Genomic DNA, 14,427 nt, shown 5'->3' with positions numbered 1-14,427 from the left:
AAGTGAGAGGTGCCAAGAGAAAGATAATATGGCTGATTATAGTTATTTACCTTACATTTTCATTCGCCCTTAACTGGGTGTAATTTAGGGGCATGAAATCTCTTATTGGAAGTGTATTTGCATTAAACAGCTCTAAGCAACCATGAAAGCGCAGAAGCTGAAAAATTGACAGACTGGGTTCCTAGAATCCCAAAGTAGCATTTTTGTAATAGGCATACAAACAAATCAAATAAACATGTTTTGCTTCAACAATTTAAAGAATATGGTCTTTGGAGTAATTTGTCTTTTTTTTATTTTTTTTTTTAAACTATCATTTCTAACCTTTTCATTGCCTATCTCTAGTTTGCAGCTCCTCCTAACAATCTGTAGCAATTTCCAACCCAGCTGTTGTGGTTGCAGAGCATTGTGCCTTTGTTTAGCTTTCCCTGAGCTATCAAATCGGCCTATAAAGGGGATTACCTGGCTGGTGATGTTGTTTTTCAGGTCTGCACTTTTTAACAAATTATTGTTTCACAGTGGCTCTTCCCACCCCCTGCCAAAAACAAAAAAAGAGAGGGGAAAAAAAAAAACCTAAAACCCCCCCCCCAAACCAACCCAAAAAAGGCTCTGAAAATCAGACTTTACAGTTGAACGGAATAAAGTCTTGCAAGTAGGTACCTTTGGATGGCTTTGATAACCCCCCTCGCTTCCTTTGCAAGTAGTCATAAACAAGTTGAAAACAACTGCAGGAGTAGTGGTTCTTCTCAATGGGGTCATGTTTTTGTAGCAAGACTTAAATTTTCCTGTGGGTTTTATTTAAAAAAAAAAGGCCTTTTTTGTCTACTGTGTTGGTGTGTGCTAATCTTGAGAAATTTATAATACGACGGTGTACTATTAAACAGGTATGATCTTCCACCTCAGCCTCCTAGTAGTCAGTCAATTCTTTTATATCCATTGCCTCTCCCACCAGGCAGTTTGTTTAACTAAAGTTTGCAAAATGTTGTGATCTTTGCATGAATGGAGTTATTGAAGTGAAAAGCATTAGCAATATTTATTTCGGTAGGTTGTGGAATTAATGCCTAAAGAGAAACTGGTAAAGCATGCTTTTTACCTATACAATAGAGTCTTTAAGACACTTAATTCATGTTTAAGAATGCAGACATGTCTGTCTGAATTTATATTGTGGTATGTATGCTCCCTGTATCATGCTGTGTCAAAAGTTTTCTAACTATGTTATTGAAATATATCTATAGTATTCATATTTTTAGTATTATGTCGAGTGTTCAATGGAAGCTAGTGTCTGTCTTGCTCTGCTTAGTGCAGAAGATATATTTACTGTACTTGAGTGTCTTCAATTTTGGTTCTCGTTTTGCAAACACAGTACATTTTAATTAAGGCTTGTCACTCGAGATCTAATGAATACATTTACTGTAATGTCTCCGTCTTTCAGGAGGTGAATTTGACTTAGAAATTGTCTCTGACAGAGGGGCTGATAATATCAGTTTAAAGATTTCTTCTCTTCCTGGCGAAGAGTGATTTGCGTGGTTTGTGCTGCTTTTGCTGGGTACGGGGTAGCAGGTTTCATCTAAAGGATCACAGAATGATGTTTATTGCAACATACAGACAAAAAAAAAATCCCTAAAGATGCAGATGCACGTTTAGCTCGGAGAATGAACCTGCATGAGACTGCCCTTTCTTTTTTTGCTTCCCCTTTTTTCTTGAACACGGTTTCAGAGGTGGTTTATTGATTATATTTGGAAAGATTAAGAAACTCCTCTCCCCAAATCACCCTTCTGTTAGCATGTGAGAGGACTTTGATCAAACAAACAATGAATTGTCTAATACACATAGTACAAAAAAAAAAAAATTCCTATAAAAGCAGGTCTCAATCAACCTTTTACCTGTGCCTGTTTCTACTTTGGGGGTGGGAACTGCCTGAGGAGGGTTGCCATGCTCCTGTGTCTCTAACTCATGTTACTGTTGGTATTAAAACTCCTGCTTTTAATGTCAAGTCTAAGCCATAATAAATTTTACTGCCATGTAAATGCCATTCTGTGTCCTGTTGTGCAGGAAAGCACCACAAAGTGAATTTGGTCTTCAAGAGAAAGAAACTAAGGAAAACCTCAATTCTTCTTGCTTTTCAGTATTTCAAACTGGAATGACTTTCAGCTAGTTAAATCAGCTTATATTATGGTGCTGCCTTCTGATCCAGTGTTACGAGGGGCAAGGCTTTAGTCCCCAGGCTTCTGGCCTAGCCTCTTCCACCAGCAGCCCTCACTGTAGGAAGGGCCTGGTGCAGGGTCGAAATAAAAGGAAGGTTCTGGGGGAGCGCCACAGGGCGCGGGCAGGTCTCCTGCCCCAGGGTCCGTGGTGGGGGAGGCTGCCCGCCTCAGGGCCCTCCGCACCCTCCCAGCCCGCTGCCCCGGGCGTGCTGAGCAGCGCTTGGTGCGGCGGCGAAGCGGCAGGGTTGGGCCGCGCTTGTGGCACGGGGGGTTGAGGGTGGGAGAAGGCTGGTGGGATCCCTTGAGAGCATCCCGTGCTGTGTGCAGTGCAGTGATGCCCAGAAGAGAAGGCGAAGGGGTGGCTTCTTGCTCGTTGTCCTCAGATGCCTTTGTCGGGTATTGTTTGGCAGGTAATATGCGATTCACCCATAACCATCCAATGCAAATGTTTGGGAAGTGCTATTGCGTGCGAGGAATCACGTCATACCGAGAGCAAAGCCCAGGTTTTCAAACATGCTTAGGCACTGCGCACTGGTGTCCTCACCCAGGGTCCCGGCGGAGCTCTGTGGTGGCCAGGGGACCAAAGCTGCCTTGCCCAGATTGTGCCGCGGGTCTCATCCTTCCCTCCAACAGCCCACCCCCGGTGCAGGGGAGGCAGGCGCATGCTCAGGACCAGGGTGCTGTGCCCTCTGGCAGCCGCCGCCGAGGGGCAGGGGGTTAAATTCTGTGCAAGGCCCTGAACAGGCTGCCTGTGGGATGGCAGGTTATGGCTGATGACAAACATGTGCCGCTGATGGGTACATGTTTTTGTGACCTGCCTTAATTTTTCTAGCTGGGCTTTTAATTGCCAGGGAAAGATAGGGACAAATACAATTTAAAAAAAAAAAAAAGCCAAACTAAACAGAGCTATAGCAAGGCTGTACAAGGAAATACGTTTTAGAAAGATTTATTATTTTTTTTAATTAATCGGGATTTTGTTGTCGGGCTAAAGCAGACTAAAAATAAACAGCTGTACAGTACTTCATTAAGCTGCCTGCTTGGAGTGATTTTCCCATTGATTAGTCTCAGGGCTAATGCTGGTTCATTCCTCATTTCATTGCTAATTAACATCAGCTCTGCTCCTGACCACTTGACCGCACTCTTTTCTGTGAACATGTGCTGGTTTGGCAAGTAATAACTGCTCCCTCCCTCTTAAAAGAGAGAATTAAGGGAGAAAATAGCTATCAAGCGTAGATCTCTGGCTGCTTCTACTGTAAGGAGAGCAAACTGTAAAACCGTATCGGCCTGTACGAAGGGTAATAAACATAGTTTACAGAGCGCAGGAGTTTGATTGAGGAACTATGTAAATACAGATGATGAGCTCAAGCTGCTGTATGAATTGACAGGCTTGGCTCATCTCCTGTCAGCTGAGTTGATTCAGGCTCTTCTGGGATGCTCACGGTGCAGATTGCCTGACCCAGGGGCTTACGGCTGCTGGCCATCAGGGAGGGGGCTGCGCTGGATGGGCAGCACTTCTCCAAGTCTCTGCAATGTTCTCGGAGTCCAAATAATGAAGGTTGTTGGCAGCGGGTACAGCAGGAGCAGGAAACAATGCCATGGTTATAGCTTTGTCAGGCCACTTCCATGCAAGCGGAATATAGATGAAAATAGGGGAATGAAATACTAGAATTGGCATGGATGCACTCTGAGAAAATATCTAACAACTTTAATGAAATTAGCAGCCTCTGTTCTGGGTGAAAAGGTCAATTTTTCCATAAAACCCAAGTAAACTGGCATTTTGGAAAACATCTACTAAACTTGGCACAGAATAAATAACATTATCCCGAAGTCTTGGTTCAATTCCAGATCATAGCATTTTCTTTTAATTGAATTGGGTATTACATTTCATTTTCAGAAAGTTGGGGGTTTTTTTGTATTCCTACATTTTGAAGCATTCATATCTCAAAACTAATCAGAAACTCAGCCTTATACAAATCTATCAATCAGGAACAGTCACTGGAGAGCAAGCTTGCCTGAGCGATAATCCTTTTCTACCTACTTTTGAGCAGAATCCTAATTCACTTGTTCATCAATTATATATTTTATATATTTCCACCATTAATTTAATGGATTTAGGGCTCAGTCTTGCAAACACTTCTGCACGTGAGCAACTTTATTCATGCAAGCAGGCTGCTCATGTGAGTAAAATTAACCATGTGAGATATTTGTAGGATCAGGCTTTGCTTGTATCCACACATAAAGCCATTGCTTTCCAAATTCCCCTTCCTTGATCTGTATTAAGTAAAAGCATCTTCTACTCGCATGATCAAAAAAACCCCAACAAAAACCTAAATTAATTTTAGTAACTATACTAATTATGATAAAGATGGAGAAGTCATTCCTATGCTTAAGAACTTAACCTCGTTGGATTGGGAAGGGCTACCTCCTAATTAAGTACTGCATGATTGGTTACATCGTGTAGCCTTCATGATTGGTTTTGGAATTGGCCTCAGAGCAGGTAGAAAATCCCATGTTGTTGACACCTGACTTTAGACAAGGCTAAAAACAAAGTCTTCAGCACAATATGATCGGTTGGAAATGGAATTTTACTTCTTGTTCCAAGGATACATCCAGCATCTCCTCTTTCTAAAACAGATGCCTATGATATTTTTAACTTGCCTTATGATACTTCCATTTCCAGTCCTGGTTAGATACAAAACAGCAAACAAATATTTTTACATTAATAATAAAACAAACCAAGAAAAAATATTTCCTTGGATGCTTTTAAACTCTAAGGAGTCCTGTGTCTTGCTTTTGGTAGGTCAGTAGTTACACTCCCTTGCTTGCATTAAGATGATTTCATATTTTGCTCTCCTGTGGAGGGGTGTCAGGAAACTGTAAAATGCTGATTCTTTGCTGGCATAAAAATAACCCCAAAGTTCGTTCTTTCCTCTCGCTTTTCTAGTGAAATAAGCATATCCATGTCCTTTTGCACGTATGTATTAGGAGCAAGCGTAGTTCTTTTGCACAGTAGTGTCCAAGCCACTTGCTGGCTGTCCCGTGTTGAGGTGAGCTTTCTGGGCAGCTTCACTGGCTGTGGGATGCGGGGTAACACCAGTGGGCAGCCCCCAGGGCACAGGGACAGGCTCTGGAGCCCCCGTCACAGCGTTGGAGGGGACTCTAATGGTGATGGAGAGAAGAGCAAGCAAATGAGCCAGGCACTATGGGCAGGAGGTGGTGGGTGCCTGGAATATTGCAGATTTAGCTGGGCAATAAGCCTGTAGATGGTCCCTTACCTGCTACCAAAGCATTTAATAATGAAGTTAAAAGTTGGGTGTTTTCCATTTTGCCTCTTCATTTAAAGAATGTCAAAGGAAGGAGCTAACGCAGTTTTAAAAATCCTTATGAAGGTGGCATGCTTTAAATGAGATCTTAGAGGAAGCTGACCTGGGCGACCAAAGCTTTGTGATCCTCAGCAGTGGGAGTATTTAAGATATAAACCTTATGATAAAAGTGCCCTTTCTGGCCTTGTTATCCTCACTATTCAAAAATAAAATGAATCTTTGAGTTCTCGGAGTTTAAAGTTACTGTCAAGGCCTCCAGTCGTTTGGTCTGTAAGTTGGCATATCATATTAAATAAGCTTCAGTAGCTTCTTGTTTCACTACAGGCTAGAATTTGGAGAATAAAGTACGATTAATAGCTCTTACAAACCTCTGGATGGACACCCAAAGGAGAGGAATAATACAGTTGCAGTATTACAAGTCTGCAGCATATTAAACATTTTTTTTTTTCCTTGGGAAAGGATTTCCTGTAGAGGTCCTGAAGAAAAATAAGTTTCATTAGTCGAGCGTCGAGCAGAGATAGAGCAACAGGATTGATTGTAATAAGCCTCTCCTTTTTACCGAAATCCATTACTTTCTGAGCTATTAAGTGATGAAAGGGATTAAGAGAATAAAAAAATATAAGCGGGACTGTATTCGTAAATCTAATAAAGTTGATAACAGTAGAGCATTTTGTGAAATTTGCATGTGAATTTATAACATCCTAATCCATCGGCAGGCAGCGTAGTGCTGCAGAGGGAAGGGGGTGCACCATGCACACAGGATGAAAATGCAAGAGCAGAATTTCTGGCCAAGAAGCTTGCTTTTTTTTTTTTTTTTTTTTTTCCATATGGATATCCATATGTTTTATCACAGATTCCATACTTTTGGTGCCAGGATCCATATGTTTAGCTTTTGCTCAAATAAAAGACTAAAATCATTCTTCATTATCTCTTTCTTCCTAGCTGGTGTTTTTGTAGACATAACCAAATGTGATGCTAGATGTTTGAGGCATACCCAGATAGGATGCAGTTGGATCTCATCAGAGGTATTTAAAACCAGTACCTGGGGAGTTCAAGGGCTAGATTATGAGTATAATGCCCCTTGACAGCGCTCAAACGGTGCGGGGGGTGCTATCATCTGATTGCAAAGTCCTGGCAAGGCTTTCCCCTATAAAAGAGAAGCTCCTTTGGGAGCAACAATGAGAATTTTCCTCCTTTCTGTTTTATTTAATTCTCGATCTGCACCTCTGCTTCTGCTGTGAGGGGTGTGTGGTGCAGGGAGATGACATGACAGGGCTTTATTTTACCTTTCCTTTTTCTGCTTGCTGAGGGCCCGCAGTTGGTAGAATAGCAGCAGAATTTAGAAGTGCTGATACAGAGAATTTGGGGTTGGCATAAGGATGGTGCATCACCGTCTCCTTGACATGACCCAGTCTGCTCTATGCCAAGCAGATATCACTCACTAAGAATGGTGCCTAATAAGGTTTTATTTTTCGTTTTATCTTCTCTTTTCCCTTTTGATGGAAATGTTAATATAATGCTTGTAAAGGTGTAAGACGCAATTCAATGTCCATAGTTAGACCTTCAACTAGGTACCAACTAACCACCAATAGTAAAATCTGCACGTTGGCTCTCTGGTCAGATCCCATCTTCACTTGGGCATCCAGTCCTTAACTTCTTCGCTGGGACAGCGTGTGGCAAAAAAGCAGCTGTGGTGTGTGCGTTGGCTTCTCTTGGGAGCCCGATTGCCTACCAGCGGGTTCTGACTGCCTTATGGCTATGGCATTTTTAACTTGCAGAAGGGGTAAGAAATACCCTGTAATTTTGAATAGGAGAAAATTAGGGTAGTCGTAATTACAAGCATTATGGTACACAGTTTCAAAATAAAGGCAGCAACATTAATATTTGATTCACAGTTCCTCCCTCCAGCCCATGAAATGTAACCCTGAGGTAGGCTTGCAGTTATGCTTTATCCTCTGCATTCCTGACAATAATAGAAATTATTGTGAAAGGTTAATAACCATTGTGCATCGGAGCTGTATTATCTTTCACGTGGAAGAAAGAAAAGGCAACTAGCTTCTCTGAATAAAGAAAGCAGTAGCATCTTGACTTTAGAGAGGAGACAATCAATGCTGTAAGAACCCTATGAAAGCAGCTACATCTCTGATAGACTCATTATATTAATTTTCAGGCTAACCCCACTCTCATCAGAGACAAGAGCAAAACTTACCACTGATATCATTCAAAGCAGACATAACTCCTGATATTATCTGTATAGAAGCTATAGAGAAACTTAACCTTTCTTCTAAGATTTAGTTGTGAAAGTATAGTCTGTTTGAGGCTGAATTTAGTTTGCATTTCAGTGGAAATAATCCATCATTTTTCAGTTCTACCTCTCCTTCCCAGGGTTGTGGCTCTGGCAAGGTCAGCGGCAGGTTTGCATCAAGTTTCCAGTTGTGATCTACCTCATGGGTCTTGATTGATAGCGCAGTGAGCCACTATGCAGAAGAGGCGGCTCGCAAGGCTCACCTCACGCATGGTGGTGTGCCCGACACGTGGTGGCCGTCTGCATGCCGCGGTTCCTGGGCACAGTGGTCAGACATCCCAGTTTGACCTCCCCAACTGCCTTGCCCACATATGCCATCCCCACTGGAGATGCCTCAGTGTGAGGAGCTGGTATTTTGACCCCCAAGTTGGCAAGAGGTTGGCTGTAACCTACTTGTTATATTCGTACAGGGAGGATAGACTAAATACTGAATTTTACTCAAGCTGATTGTCCAGAGAAATTTTGAGAGACACCTTTTCTCCTTTCAGAAATTATTCTCCTGTAAAAATGCTGTGGGTTTTTTTTTCTTCTTCTTCTTTTCCTTCCCCCCCCACCCCCCCAGTGTTTGAATACCAGATTGAGCTAATTTTAAGATTCCTCAGGGCAGTGGCACTGCATTCCTTCCACTCCGCTATTCCTTACCACATTACCTCACCGCATCAGCACTTGTATCTCCCGCTGATGGCATCCAGTTTCCATTCCATTCACAGCAGCCAAGGATCATATCTCTGATCCACTTAGAAACACAATGATCTCTACCCCTGAGAATGCAAACGCTTTCTCAGTCAAATCTATTGATCTACAGGGCTCTATTTCTGGCTTTCCATTCACTCACTTGATGTTTGGGATGCTGCATATTCTTTCTGGGGAAAGAGTTAACTTGGCTACTAGGAACTCGGTGAAGAACGTTTCTGCAGAATCCAAAGATAGACGTGATCTCTTACATATTCTTGTGTTTGTACAAATACTACACTACTTAACTGAGCAAAATGAAAACCTCCCAGCCAGCACTGTGACAATGATAGACCTGAGCATTCTTACCCCAAGCTGATGCTGATGCACCAAGCGTGCTAATGTTGAGTTGAACCAGGCAAGCACATGCTGTCTTCTGCAAGGGAGGAGGTAAACAGTTTACAAGTGGTGTCCAGGCTAGGGGGATTTACAATCTAAAAAGAGAAGATGAGACCAATGGGCAAGGGGGCAGTGGATGTGAAGAGTGATGTGGTTTGACAAACGTAAAAAATCAGTGAAAGCACATTAATGAAAAACTACTTCTTTCCCCGAAGAGCATTGCTGCTGCAGAACTTGGTTCCTAAAGGCCTGACTCTGGGCTCTCTCAGAAGTGTAGTTATGGAGAAAAGCAGGGATTTGTGTGATAAGTGTTCCAGCCTCTCCACACGGGTTATGTATTGAAACAGGCCTCTCCAGGAGGCAAGCCCAATGTGTGCTTCAGTGGTCCTCAGACAGTTCTCCTCTTTCATCACTGATAGCATGGGCTACAGAGCAAATACACCTACATGCTTAACTTTGGCCTTGTTGGTGTTCAGAGATGTTCACCACCATCCCCAAATGGGATTTTGGTTCTTAAAATATGGGATTTTTAGGATTTTTGGGTGTTGCTCAACATTGACCTTGAACTCATGTTTAAAAGAAATCCAGGCACCATGATGCTGAGTGAGCTATGCCTGAGTTAATTAAATTATCTAGACCGTAGACAATTTTGAAAATATTACCTGTAATTCATGTCTTCAGGGTTCCAGATGAGTGCCCTGTTTTCTGTACTTGTACTTGACAAATGAATCCTCTCTTTCTGTGGTTTTGGGATTTTTTTTTTTAAATACAGATATTAGGTTACTGTTTGGTCTAAGTGAAGACTTTTATTATTCAACACTTATACTGCCAGGGGCATAGTAGCTAACCTGGTTTGGTCTTGATTGTGTCACTCACTTTATAGCTGAAGTCACTTCCCACCACTCACGGTGTGCGGTCTAACACCTTGACGCTATAGGTGAGTCAGGCAGGGATGGGAAGGGTCCCAGGTGGAATAATTATGGGGTTGATTGCTGTGATCATACACAATTATGGTCTTTCTTAGTATATCCATGAAAAGTACTGATGTATGAAAGAATTTGACTTGTGAAGGAGTATTAAATTTTTGCGTGGAAACTTACTCTGAAGTTAAACAGATACTGGCTCCCGTTGCGCAGGATGAGTACGCGGTCAGTGGTGAGCTGCCTTACTTTGCTTTCTCCTTTAGCCACAGAAGATTCCTTCCTCTTGTAAGCCTTGCCTGCAAAGACAGGTAGTAAGAAATAACCGTTCTTTGTAACTCTCCCATGTAGCCAGCTCCTCTAACTGTTCAGCGTGTTTGTCAGCATTTCTGAATTTAAACTGAGGGAGGGGCAGGAAACTTCTCTTTCCTAATCAAAAAATGCAGGAAGAATAGTATAAAAAATATGAATGCTGAAATTAATATGTAATGTGATATAATGTCCTTGTCTGGACATTTCATTGCCTTTACAGTAATAATTTAATGTTCTAAAACTCCAGGGATGTAATAGTCCATGAATGATCCTTCCCTGCTTACAGACATGAAATGGACTTGTACACAGTGCTGGTTTGGGCTGGGATAGAGTTGATCTTCTTCCCAGTAGCTGGTATGGGGCTGTGTTTCGGATCTGTGCTGAAAACAGCGCTGGTAACCCAGGGATGTTCCCGTTACTGCTGAGCAGCGCCTACCCAGAGCCAAGGGCTTTTCTGCCTCTCACACCGCCCCCGCAGCGAGGGGGCTGGGGGTGCACAAGGAGCTGGGGGGGGGCACCGCTGGGACAGCTGCCCCCAGTGACCAAGGGGATGTCCCATTCCATATGGCGTCATGCTCAGCATGTAAAGCTGGGGGAAGGAGAAGGAAGAGGGAGATGTTCAGAGTGATGCCGTTTATCATCCCCAAGTAACCGTTAGATGTGATGGAGCCCTGCTTCCCTGGAGCCTGCCGACGGGAAGCGGTGAATGAACGCCTTGTTTTGCTTTGCTTGTTCACGTGGCTTTTCCTTTACCTATTAAACTGTTTTTATCTCAGCCTATGGGTTTTCTCACTTCTACTGTTCCAGTTCTGTTCCCCACCCCACCTGGGGGGGTGAGCGAGCAGCTGTGCACTGCTTGGCTGCTGGCTGGGGTTAAACCATGACGTACACGTACATACACATAGGTGAAAGCTTCTGCCTCTTTGTCTCCCAGCAGGTACAAACCGTTGATCACAGATTCCTACAGAAGTCGGGGGAGTAGGCAGGCATCTTTAGGAAAAGCCTAGAGCTGCTTGCCCAAGGCTTTGATAAATCCAGTCCTCTTGACTGTGCTCTGTACTTAGCTGCCTTCTCCCAGCAAATGGCACAGATTGTAATTCTTTGGCATGAAACAAGAAAGACTAACTACTTTGAAGATTCTATTACTTTGTTTTTCAGTCCTTGCTCCTAGTACACTGTTTACTATCGCCTTTCCCTCTGAAAGTGTTGAACACTTTCCACCTACATCCCTTCTCCGTACGTGCACGTAGTGTGTCTATGCACACAGCACCCGTAGGTCTCGCTGGAAGAGTGTGTCTTCTCCAGCAGTTTATCGTGGTGTGCCCACCACCAAAAAGGTTTCTTTTACCGGTTTCTGTAGTGGCTTTATAAGATGTGAAGCCTCCCTTTTCCCACCCTCTCCCAGTTCCAAATAAAGAACTTCAGAGGGTAGCTGTGCTGCTGCTGGTAGACGTGCAGCTACTGTTGTATTATGGGGTTTTGTTTTGTTTTGTTGCCAGCTACTTGACATTGTTTTACAGCTGGACTGCGCGACTATTTCCAAAAGGCTCAGCTAATTCTGTTGTCCTTTTTTATCAAGGAAATTCTTGAGAAACCACAATAAAGCAGCTGTAACCCTGGCGATGCTTACAACTGTGGCCAAAAATAGAAATCGGTGCTTCATGCGTTTTTCTTAATGATGGTATAAGGGTGTTGGGTTTTTTCAGTGTGGTCTTTGACATGTAGCCAAGTTAGGGCTTGGCTCTGAATGTTGAGTGTGAGCTTTATAAATAGCCCTAGATAGATGGGGCACCTCTTCGCTCAGTGGCGCGCCCCCTCCGGGTGGGCTCCTGCCTGGGGCAGCTGTGCCTTCGGGACGTGCTGGAGCACCTGCAATGAGCCTTTTGGGGCATGGTTACTGAATACTTCACAGAAGGTGCTGATCACCTTGTGTCCCTGTTGGCTTGGAGGAGGAAGCTCAGCATCTTGCAGAATTAGGCCCGTAAGCTTTTGTTATTAATAACTGCCTTCGTGTTCGTTTTGCTTACAGACAGGATTTATTTGGCTTCAGACCACCAGTAAAAGTGTCCCTATAACTGGATTTTTATGCTTTCTCTGTACAAATAGAAAACCTTGGTTTGTTTGCCAACTGAAATAAGAGTTTATGAATGCAGGTTTTTTTCTGTGACATGTAACATGGCTAGTAAATGGGTGTGAAAAGGCTCGATGCTGGGAATTCAGTCTTCCCACAGGCAGAAGAGAGAGAGATGAGGGAAAATGAATTAAAACTTTGGGAAAGTTCAGTCAACAAACTAAGAAAGTGCAGACATACTGATTTATAAAGATACTATAACTTTTAAACATGTACTTTCAATCTGAAGGACTGCAGTAGGGATTTAAAATATGAGTATTTAATTTTTTAAAATTACATAAATTAAGTGAACAGCCCATTAATGGGATGCCTTCAGGATCACATGGCCAATTCAGTTCAAGTTATATTATCTTGCTGGCCGGATTTGAATAAGAATTAAGAAATTACTATTCAAAGTAGTATGGGACATTGATCCTCATTCACAATGAAATTCGTCACCATAACTACCTGGAATTCCACTGCTTTCACAGAGGTGTTCCACTGAATCTTCTTTATGGAGCAACTAGAAGGGAATTGTATTAGTCAGAGGAAAAAAGCTGCTAATTAGTTGTTCTGCCTACATGTTAAATGAAGTCTTGTCTTACAGCGAGTTCGCAGATAAGCAGCAAGACATGTCTAATGAATAGTAACCCAGCTCCAAGAGAAGGTGAACTCCCTCCAGCTGGTCCATTGCTTGACTAAAGGTTCACCTCAGGGGCTATTTATCTGTCCTAGGAGAGGAGCTTGCCTCTTATTTAGCAGCTGATACTTCATATTTGAACCTGGCAAATCGAAGCATGTGTGTTAGGGTTAACCAAGCTGAGTGATGTGCTTTAAGGATGAGTTGTTCTCTGTGAAATATTTTCCAGTGTCTTTGTTTAAACTCAATAACTAAAATTCACCATTACATGCAACTATTTACTTACTTCTCATGATTTTGGAAACCCTTTTGAAAACACCTAGAAGTATGTCCATCTAGTTCAGTACTACACTGTGTCAAGCACATGTAAAGAGTAAAAGAAAAAGCTGCTATGAATGGTCAAGCAACTCTTGGCACAATTTAAAAAAGCAAAGTCAACATTATTAATGTTCACTACATTCAGTTTATTTTATAAATATTACTTTTACCAAGCAACAGCATTTTTCTTGACTTCACTGCAGTGCATTTCAAGTCTTCTTTCTGTGATAATTAAAATGTGACTATCAGAATCTGATTTCGCTTTCGCACCTTTTTTTTCTTTGGTTCCAGTTTAACTCCATTGACTTGCTGCTAATTTACACTGGCATAAGTGCAAAACTACTATGCTCAGCAGTTCAGTATGTTGAGATCAAAACATTTTCAAACGTTTTACTGGCAGAGAACACTTGGAAAGGCACGTGCTGAGTATTTGCATTGTTAATCATTTACAAAATGTGATGGTTATATGTAAGTACTAAAGTGAATGCTACCAGATAAGTTATATGTCCACACATCAACTGAAATTAGCATTCTGGAGTTTGCAGTCCATGGAAAGAATTCCAGTAGATGATCACAAATGTTTGCATTGCTCACCGTTACCTGACGTTTCATAGGCTGGTGGTACCTGTACCTGATACAACACAGATGTGTTCCCTGGAAAAGACTGGCAAAAACTTTATTCGTGTTTTTTCACAAAGTCTTTTCTGCACCTGGTCTCCCCTAAGGTCACAAATCACTATCACAGGGTTTTTTCCTCTTTTTGCTTATAATGAGTAGCTAAAGTAAGAGTGTGGTAGCAAGGCGTAATGTCAGCGTGACTGTTGGTTTCAATAATCCATTTCAAATAATTGCAAACAAAACATAAAAAGTGTCTGTGTAACACAGTTAAGCAATCTACCACTCGTTTATGAGTACCTATGTTCCTAGATAAGAAATAAAACCACACTTTCTTTTTAACATTCTGTAGTATTCTCAGATATCTCTTCACTGCTAGCATCTTACCAGCAACGTAATGGGAAAGGGACTTCTCATGGGTTTTATATCTATGACTAAAACCAGAAGAGCCTAAAGCCTTAGAGGAAAGACTAGGCTAGTAAGATTTGCATTTGGCTTTTTAGTCCCAGTTGGATCAGAGTCACTTTTAGAGAGGCAGCTGGTGATGATCTGAATAATGATATGAACTGACCAAAACTCTAAACTTTTTGATTTAGCCGATGTGCTGAAATT

The 14,427-nt window shown here is 42.2% G+C and overlaps 1 protein-coding gene across 15 annotated transcripts in view; it reads left to right on the top strand.

Annotated features, from left to right (window-relative positions):
* ESRRG (estrogen related receptor gamma) overlaps positions 1-14,427 on the top strand; it is a 406,419-nt gene that overhangs the window by 130,880 nt on the left and 261,112 nt on the right. The window lies entirely within an intron of this gene.

Source organism: Falco rusticolus, chromosome 12 (genome assembly GCF_015220075.1).
Source record: "Falco rusticolus isolate bFalRus1 chromosome 12, bFalRus1.pri, whole genome shotgun sequence".
NCBI lineage: Eukaryota > Metazoa > Chordata > Aves > Falconiformes > Falconidae > Falco > Falco rusticolus.
This window is presented reverse-complemented; position numbering and strand designations above follow the sequence as displayed.